The sequence below is a fragment of the Pyrus communis genome, chromosome 4 (genome assembly GCF_041283825.1).
Source record: "Pyrus communis isolate YQ-2024b chromosome 4, ASM4128382v1, whole genome shotgun sequence".
NCBI classification, from domain to species: domain Eukaryota; kingdom Viridiplantae; phylum Streptophyta; class Magnoliopsida; order Rosales; family Rosaceae; genus Pyrus; species Pyrus communis.
Window position 1 is genome coordinate 1,528,051 of NC_142568.1, and position 9,207 is coordinate 1,537,257.

The following is a 9,207-nucleotide window of genomic DNA, read 5'->3' on the forward strand; positions in this document are numbered from 1 at the left end:
GGCAGATTGATAGGGTGAGTCGAATCCTAGTATAATAAGGAGTCTCAATGGAATGAGGATGCTGAGATTTGAGAAGTGAATGTGGCTAGATAAAGAGGTTGGTTTAAAGTCCTAATAGAGGAAGGATTAGCCGAGATCTGGTTAGATTAGGATGAAGAATCCTGATTCGAGTGTAGTTCTGGTTCGGTCATATCGAGATTGGTTGCTATAAATAAGAAGGGGGTGCATCATTCTAGGCCCCCTCCAATTCAACATACAAACTGCCCTACGCAAACTCTCGCTTTACGTGAAACCTCTCAACAACCTTGAGATTTTTATTTTCTTTTTCCGCCAACACATCTTTAGTTTGGATAAACAACACTATTGTCGTAGAATCAGTCCCCCGGAGCACCTTCAGTTTGGATAAACAGCACTGTATCAAAGCCGATTGGTTATCTATCCAAGTCTCGGCCAAAAAGGATCTTCGAGTTCTTGTTGGCAAAGGTCATCTCATCAGCCTTCTCGGCGAAGTGAGGTGTTACAGATTACTGGGCTTGGCACATTGAACGCCGAGTTGTTTTATGATTGGATACTTACAAGTAGGTTTTAAAGTTCGGCATTCTGACGGCCGAACCACGTTTACCATCAAGACATACATCTCCTTTGAGTACTTGTGTTCATATAGTTTGATACCGGTTCGGCGTGCTTATACTCTTACGAATATAATCACCGTGACCGAACTTGATGCCGACAATCCGTGAACTTCACAAGACTAGCAGCCTTGTCTTCAGGCTCTAGAACCCGAAGGTCGAGACATATTCCTTCCTCGGCCGCAGTTGCAAGATCAAGAAGTCTGCAGCGCGCTAAACGCAACATCAAATCATTTTAGGTACATTAATTCAATATACTATATTTCGGTACATACATTTCGGTACGTACATTTTGATACATACATTTCGGTATTGACATTTAGGTACATTAATTCAATATAATACATTTAGGTTCATTATAATATATTTCGATACAAATATTTAGGTACAAAAAAGTTAATTTTTTATATTTCGGCACAATCATTTTTGTACACTTATGTGTTTATATATTTTTGTATCACAAATTTCTTTTAATATTTTCTCATTTATGTTCAGTTATAATTAAAGAACTAAATATGTGCATATTAATAAAATTAAAATTTAATGTGGAGAGATTAAATAAAAATATACAGTAAATAACAAAAATTGAATATAAATTTTGATAAAAGTACACTTCAAGGAATTAAATTGAACATGTAATCTAGCACTAGATTTTATTTTAAATTTTAATCTTTTACAAGAACTAATGTTAAAAAATTCCAATAAAAAACTCCAAATGGTAAAATATCGAGGATTTGACAGTCCTCGCTCTCACGTTGAGGCAGAGCCATAGGGAGAGAAGGGTAGAGAGAGGATGGAGAACCATAAGCAGATGGAGAAGGATGAGTGGGGCCATGGTAGTGGAGGTGGCGAAGTGGCTGTAGTTTGCTGCTCTGTTTCTTCTTCTTTGAAACCGCTTTCCTCTTCCGGTTCTCCACCCACAAACTCAAGCTTTGAAACTCTGCAATTCAACTTTCAACCCTGTAATCGAGAAGAAGAAAGGTAACAAAAGAGATGAAAATACCAGAGGGGCGGATTTAACTCGTAGGGTCAATTTCTGACGATTGAAGATGCGGCCACACCTCCTTAGAGCTTTGTGGCTTCCCCACTGATCAGCTATAGAATCTGGTTTTCGGTGTTCCACATAAACCCAAGGGCAAGATCTAACTATAGGGATCATCACATCACATAAAGCTCAGTGTGAATTGCGAATTTTCCTACTAGCTAATGGTAACTAGAGATTTTGCACGCGAGCCTGATGGTTATCTTGTTCGTAATAACTAGCAAAGTTCATCATTAAGGTATATATGTGTATTCTCTTATAAAATAAAAAATAGTAAAATACTAAAAAAAAAGTGAAAGTCATACAACGGGGTCATAAAGTAATTTCCCTTTTACAAATGTGGTTTTCGAGCCATTCCAAGCATTTCTGTTGCAAGTTACATATGGCTATTTAAAAGATGCGTAATAAAATGAAGTTTGAAAGTAAGTCTGCTTCCTTTTCACGTTTTTGTTATTCCACTTTGGCCTGAATTAAGCAGGTTGGAGATTTCACTCCTGATCATGTACATGGTATTTTGGATAAGCAACTTGTAGTCTCCCTTGTAATTTTGACTGAGTCCTGTAAAACTCCTACAATTTCTGTTCTTTGGCATCCTCCTCCGTTTTATAGGGTCAAAGTGAATACAAATGGGGTGAGATTAAGGCATTGAACTTCTTTTTATGCGAAGCTTCATGTTGCCATCTTTGTTGTAGAGTTGGCTCACACGTGGGGTTGGCAAGATTAATTAACTTTCCTAGTGTGATTTCTTGCTTTGCTTATGGTTCTTTCTCTCCTATTTGGTCGCTCTAGACTCGTTGGAAAATAGTATTTTCCAGTTGCGGCACATGTTATTCCGCTGTTCTCATAGATTTCGAGAAAGGAATGCAGTTGCTGATAAATTAGCCAATTTAGGACTTCTCTCGTCTTCACTTGTTTGAAATGCCACTCTTTATAGACATTCTTCATTTTCTGCATTCAGATTTATTAAGTATGTCGGCCCACAGGTTTGTCTCCTCTTTTTGATATGTCATTTTCTTTTTTACCTAATCTTTTTGGATTCTCCTTTTTTGTTTTGTAGCTGATCTTGTAGGTTTTTACCTTTTAGGTTTTATTTTAGAGAGAGTCGGTCGTATATCCACCCCGTTTTTGTTTGTATTTTCTTTTCGAAGAGGGGTAAGTATACGTCCCCTCACTCTTTCTTGTAATTTTTTTTAAAGAGGGATAAGGTGTATGTCCTCCCCTTTTTTTCTAGTAATTTGTTTTTCTTATTTTATGAGAGATATATTTATGTCTCCTTAACTAAGTGCAACTTTTTTTTCATAACAATAAACTTTCCTCGTACTGCCGAGGTTTTTCAATTCTTTCTTGTAATAGCAAAGGACACAACTACACATTTTAAAAGTAAAGTAAAAAAGTATTTGTCCATGCAATAGACATTATTACGAAAGTCGACCAGTTGTGTTTACGTAGCCGTAAGCAACTACCAAACCAAGAAATAGAAAAGGGCCAGCCATTTTCTAATCTATCTGATCCAAGAAAGCCTTCAGATTCTTGTCCGAAGACCCCCCTTCACTCACAGCCTCTCTTGCCAAATCTTTCCATTTCTTAGCATTCCTTCTCATCTCTTCACCAATCTCCCCACTTCCCACGACCAACTCCAAACACCTCTTGAGCTCCTCACCCGTAACAATTCCCTCCTCATTTTGTGTCATCCTCAATCCTGTCTTCCAAGTGTCTTCTATCAACTTGGCATTCGTCCCTTGGTCCGTCCACTGAGGAAACGCCACGACGGGCACCCCCGAAACCAGGCTCTCCAAACTTGAATTCCACCCACAATGTGTCACAAAGCAACCCAACGAAGGACTCGAGAGAACCGCCACTTGACTACACCACGGCACTATCCTCCCGAGCTCTTCCAATTCCTCTCTGCAACTCAACATCTCTTCTTCTTTCTTCGCCTCATTATTGTCTCCCTTCTTCTCGACTTTATCTCTAATAACCCACAAGAACGGACGGCCGCAATCCAACAACCCTTTTGCGATTTCCTCCATTTGGGCCTTTTCCAACACAGAAATGCTTCCGAAGGACACATAAATCACCGACCCTTCCGGCTTCGAGTTCAGCCACTCGAGGTATGAAGAGTCCTTTGATTTTTGGAAAAGATCGCCTCCAAATGACTTGTCCAATGGAACCTTGCCGTACAAGGAAGCAGACGGAATCAATGGCCCGACTCCAATCAAATTGTAATTGTCAATTGCTTTTAAGGCTTCCGGCTCTAGCGCATCGAACGTGTTCACTAGAATGGTCGGATTGGTTTCTCTCTCCAGCAGATCCATCTGTTCTTGAAACAACGGGAGGGCGAAACTGTACGGATTTGTATCCACCATGAAGGAGGGAAGGTCTTGGCTTGTGAGAGATAATGGCAAACCTGGTAATTCTATTGAACATGGAAGGACATCGTTCGTACCAGAACTAGTATTATCCCGGATGAGATCTTTGTACCCGTTAAAGTAATAGTAGTAGATGTCGAAAACCGTGGCTGGTTGAATCCAAAGCAGTACGTTTGGGAGGTGAAGTTCATGCGCCACGTCCGCCGCCCAAGGGAGGAGTATTGTGTAGACTAGGCAAGTGTAAGGGTGACCCTCTTTTGCACTTGAGACTACAAGGTCGCTGATGGCTTGTGCTCCGCGGCGCCGCAGCTCCGACATGTAGTCGTCGATGTTGTCGGCGGAATTAAACCCATCGTCGTACCCATCAGAGAAGAGTGAGTAGGTCAATCCATCTGGAATTGAGTCATTGTCTATGCGGTGACGGGCGGAGAGGCAGGTAACGAAGGTGACATGGGCACCGGTAGTGTTGATAAGACGCTTGGCGAATTGGAGGGAAGGGTTGATGTGGCCTTGAGCCGGAAATGTGACAACTAGAAAGCGGTGTTGCACCATGGTGGCGTATGCGATTGCGGAGGTGCGCGGTGAAGCGTGGAGGTGTTGGAAGTAGAATAAGTAGGTACGTAGTTGATTGGTAGAAAATTTGTTGCCGTGGGCTTATTAGCTGAGTGAAATTGAAATTCTTGTGGGAATATACATTCAAGGTGGGGAGTGTGTTGAGAGGATGTCAAGGCTTAAATAAGGGTTTGGGGGTAGAAAAGTGACGTTTGTCGTGACGCATTGAAGACGCTGGAGACGAAGCAAAGATGAGAAGGATACCTGTGTTTTGTGGTCGTCTTCTCGATCCATGCATAATATTATGAGTAATACTAGGTCATCTATACTTAAATAAAAATACTGTGCTTATCACATATTTTTATTGTGTACCATTATTTGTATCATCTCTCTAATAGAGATGAGATCGTACCAAATGGCTCTACATCTATTAGAAAGATGATACAAATATGTGATGAGTGTAGAAATCATGCTATTGAAATCATACTACGTGATTATTAGTGGCACATCACATAATTTAGAAATTTAATCTAAAAAAGGTGATATCCCTGATTTACTCTTTTCAAATTCGCTTCATCAAATTTCTTAGCACATCACGTGGACTAAATCCAGTTTGATGTGGTCAGATAGACAAATTCATCACCACAAAACTAATCAATACACATGCGAGTGTTTGATTTGTCTAGGTTAATTAACTATTGATTCAATCTGATTTTTCTAGTTTAATTAATTATTCAAGGCTGAGTGTTTAACGCCATGAATAATTGAATTCGAACTAAACAGCCTATACGGTTCATCGTAGATGTGAGCAACTCGACCTTGAGGGCTTGTCCTCAATACTAGGAAAAAAGAAAACTAAGAACAAAGACACAATCTGATGGTGGCACGGTCCTGCACCCAAAACTACAAAACTAAAACTAAAAGAAGGACCAAATTGTTTTCTTGTGGTCCTAAGCTGAAAGAAGGTAAGTTGAAAAATCTCACATCGATAGAATGAGAAAAAAAGAATTTAAATATCTTAATTTCAATCCAACTAATATCAAGATTTTTTATAATAAAAACTTCACACCCATGGAACGGTACAAGAAATAATTAAAAAATGAGAGACAATATCAATATTATTAGAAATAGGTTTTTCGCGTGTCTTTCTGATAGTTTGACAAGGCAAACACACATATGCTTCATGTGTCATAATTTAGTTCGATATGACGAGTTAAAAAAATAAGCAACCATATAGTTTTGGTGAAATGGAATACGAAATGGGCCCCGCGGGACTAAGACTCCTAAACCTGCTAATATTTTTCTAAATTCCTATTCCTGCTAAGATTCCTAGTCAAACTAAACTTACCTAATTAAGCTAAATGGTTGTAATAGTCTTCACTCATGCATGCATGATGAGTGCATGAATTCGCTTTCTATTTCTATTAAATTAAGTGAATAGCACATAACATGGACTAGTAGGTTTGACGTTTCAAGAGAGACGAGCGAATTTAGTGAGCACAAACCTGATTAATACACATACAAATTTGTGATTTGTCTAGTTAGGGGCCTAGGGCTAGGGGGCCGTTTATCATATGCCAAATTTGATTGGTCTAGCTGCATCACACTAAAATTGATTGGTCTAGCCTTATGACACTAACTTTTCTTTAACAACAATGATCATTAGACACACAAAATTAACCATATTGATGATGTATTTTATAGTAGAGGCGAGTGTGCCCAAAAGTAAAAAAGTGTGGCATGATCGTTGTCACGCTTTTAGTAATAGCTATCTTAGCAACGTCACTCTTGCTTTGTGGCTATTGCCCTCTTTTCTCATACTAGCCTATGTTAAAGAGAATATATCGACTATGTGACCAGTTTTGTGTCCTAAATAGTGTTACTGGGTCGTTATTGTTAAAGCTATTTTTGTTAAACAAACTACGCAATGTCCTACACTGTTATATTGTTAGGTTTTGTTGACCCTAAAACTTACAAGATGTACATGGCGCGCGGGCTGAGCAACTAGTGAGTTAACTACGTCCTTCTTATGAATGCAGGCTTACCAATGCACGACCGAGAATAATTGGGTGAGTAGAATAGATGTGGTGGTGGTGTCGAATGTGTTGCTGACTGCTATGCTTGAGCGACTACGACTGAGGAAATAACACATCTTGGCCTAGGGTTCTAAAACCTAAAGATAAGGTTACTTAATTCATTACGAACTATAGGATCTTCTCCACCAAGTTCGATACCTACAACTATATTTGTGAGAGTATAACTATGCTGAATCGGTATCAAGCTGTAAGGACAAATATACTCAAAGAAAATGAGTGTCCTTATGGTGAATGTTGTTTGGCTGTCTAAATGCCGAACTCTGAAATGTAAGTGCAAGTACCGATCATAGACACCACTTCGCTGGGGATGTTAATGAAGTGGCCTCTTTCGGCGAATGAATCAAAGACTCTTTATCGGCTGAGACTTGGATAGGTAACCAACCGAACTACAAGTAGTGATGTTTAAACAAACTGAAGGTATTCCTAGGCCACTAGTCCTATGGCTCCAGTAATGTCCACCCGAACTGAATATGTTGTCAGTTTGCAAACCCAATGATGTTCGGTTTGCCAACGAATGATGTTCCAAGGAAATGAATATGTGCTGATAGAGGGGTTAGGATAATTAGTATTTTTTTCAAGTTGTGAGAAGAGTTTCATGTATAGCGTTTGAGTTGTTTTGAGTTAAAGGGGGCTTTTCGCGTTGTAGAACCTCTCGTATTTATAGGACGACAATACTTTGGTTGATAGGTTCCAAAACCAATTCAAACTCCAGCACGCTCTTGGAGCCTTATCTTCCAATTCCTCTCTGCAACTCAATATCTCTTCTTTCTTCGCCTCGTTATCGTCTCCCTTCTTCTTGACTTTATCTCTAATAACCCACAAGAACGGACGGTCGCAATCCAACAACCCTTTTGAGATTTCCTCCTTTTGGGCCTTTCCCAACACACAAATGCTTCCGAAGGAAACATAAATCACCGACCCTTCCGGCTTCAAGTTCAGCCACTCGAGGTACAAAGAGTCCTTTGATTTTTGGAAAAGATCGCCTCCAAATGACTTGTCCAATGGATCCTTGCAGTCCAAGAAAGCGGACGGAATCAATGGCCCGACTCCAATGAAATTGTACTTGTCAATTGCTTCCAAGGCTTCCGGCTCTAGTGCATCGAACGTGTTCACTAGAATGGTCGGGTTGGTTTCTCTCTCCAGCAGATCCATCTGTTCTTGAAACAATGAGAGAACGAAATTGTACAGATTTGTATAGACCATGAAGGAGGGAAGGTCTCGGCTTGTGAGAGATAATGGTAAACCTGGTAATTCTATCGAACATGGAACATTGTTCGTACCAGAATTAGTATTATCTCGGATGAGATCTTTGTAGCCATTAAAATACTAGTAGTGGATGTCGAAAACCGTGGCTGGTTGAATCCAAAACAACACGTTTGGGAGGTGAAGTTCATCCGCCACTTCCGCCACCCAAGGGAGAAATGATGTGTAGACTAGGCATGTGTAAGGGTGACACTCGTTTGCACTTGAGACTACAAGGTCGGTGATGGCTTGTGCTCCGCGGCGCCACAGCTCAGACAAGTAGTTGTCGATGCTGTCGCCGGGCTTAAAGCCGTTGTCATACCCATCAAAGAAGGGCGCGTAGGTCAATCCATCTGGAATTGAGCCATTGTCTAGGCAGTGACGGGCGGAGAGACTGGTAACGTAGGTGACATGCGCACCAGTAGTGTTGATAAGGCGCTTGACGAATTGGAGGGAAGGGTTGATCTGGCCTTGAGCCGGATATGTGACAAGTAGAAAGCGGTGCTGCACCATGACGGCGAATGCAATTGCGGAGGTCCGCGGTGGAGCGTGGAGTTGTTGAAATTCTTGTGGGGAGAATATACATTCAAGGTGGGGATTGTGGTGAGAGGATGTCAAGCCTTAAATAGAGGGTTGATGTAGAAATGTAACGCTTGTGGTGACGAATTGAAGACCCTATGGAGACAAAGCCAAGATGAGAAGGATACTTGTGATTTGTGGTCTTATCGATCCATGAATAATATCGTGGTTAATGTTAAAGAGACCATCTACTTGAGAGTAATGCCAAGTAGATCAACTTTTTAAATAAAATTTGCAAATCATACACCAAGAGCAAATAAACACGTTAATCACATTTAAGTAATAATCCAATCATCAACAACTACGTCTTATGGTTACAAAATTTGGTTTAAAAAGTTTGTCTCTCTAGTATTACTCTATATTTAAATCATATTGACAGAGTGATTGTTAATTACTGAATTATTACTTAAGTATTAATTAATATGCGTATTTTCTATTTATAACCTATTATGATTTAAAAATTTAATCTAAAAAATTAACAGATTACTCTTTTCAAATTGGTTTCTCCCGACTTCATAGCACATCACATGGACTAAATCCAGTCTGATGTGGTCAGGTAGATAAACTAATTCATCACCGCACTCTTAACAATAGAGATGGATTCCATAGAAATCAAGAAATATACTAAAAAAAGGAAGCTTGAAGGAGAAGCCAAAAGAAACTCTCTATATCTTTTTACTCAATCTCACAGATATTAC

The 9,207-nt window shown here is 39.8% G+C and overlaps 2 pseudogenes across 1 annotated transcript; both read right to left on the minus strand.

Annotated features, from left to right (window-relative positions):
* Positions 1-3,052: 3,052 nt before the first annotated feature.
* On the minus strand, positions 3,053-4,756 carry LOC137722482 (phloretin 4'-O-glucosyltransferase pseudogene; annotated as a pseudogene). The gene has a single exon (XR_015961365.1). The product of XR_015961365.1 is annotated as a phloretin 4'-O-glucosyltransferase pseudogene (transcript).
* Positions 4,757-7,309: 2,553 nt separating this feature from the next.
* Positions 7,310-8,458, minus strand: LOC137723182 (phloretin 4'-O-glucosyltransferase pseudogene; annotated as a pseudogene).
* Positions 8,459-9,207: the final 749 nt, after the last annotated feature.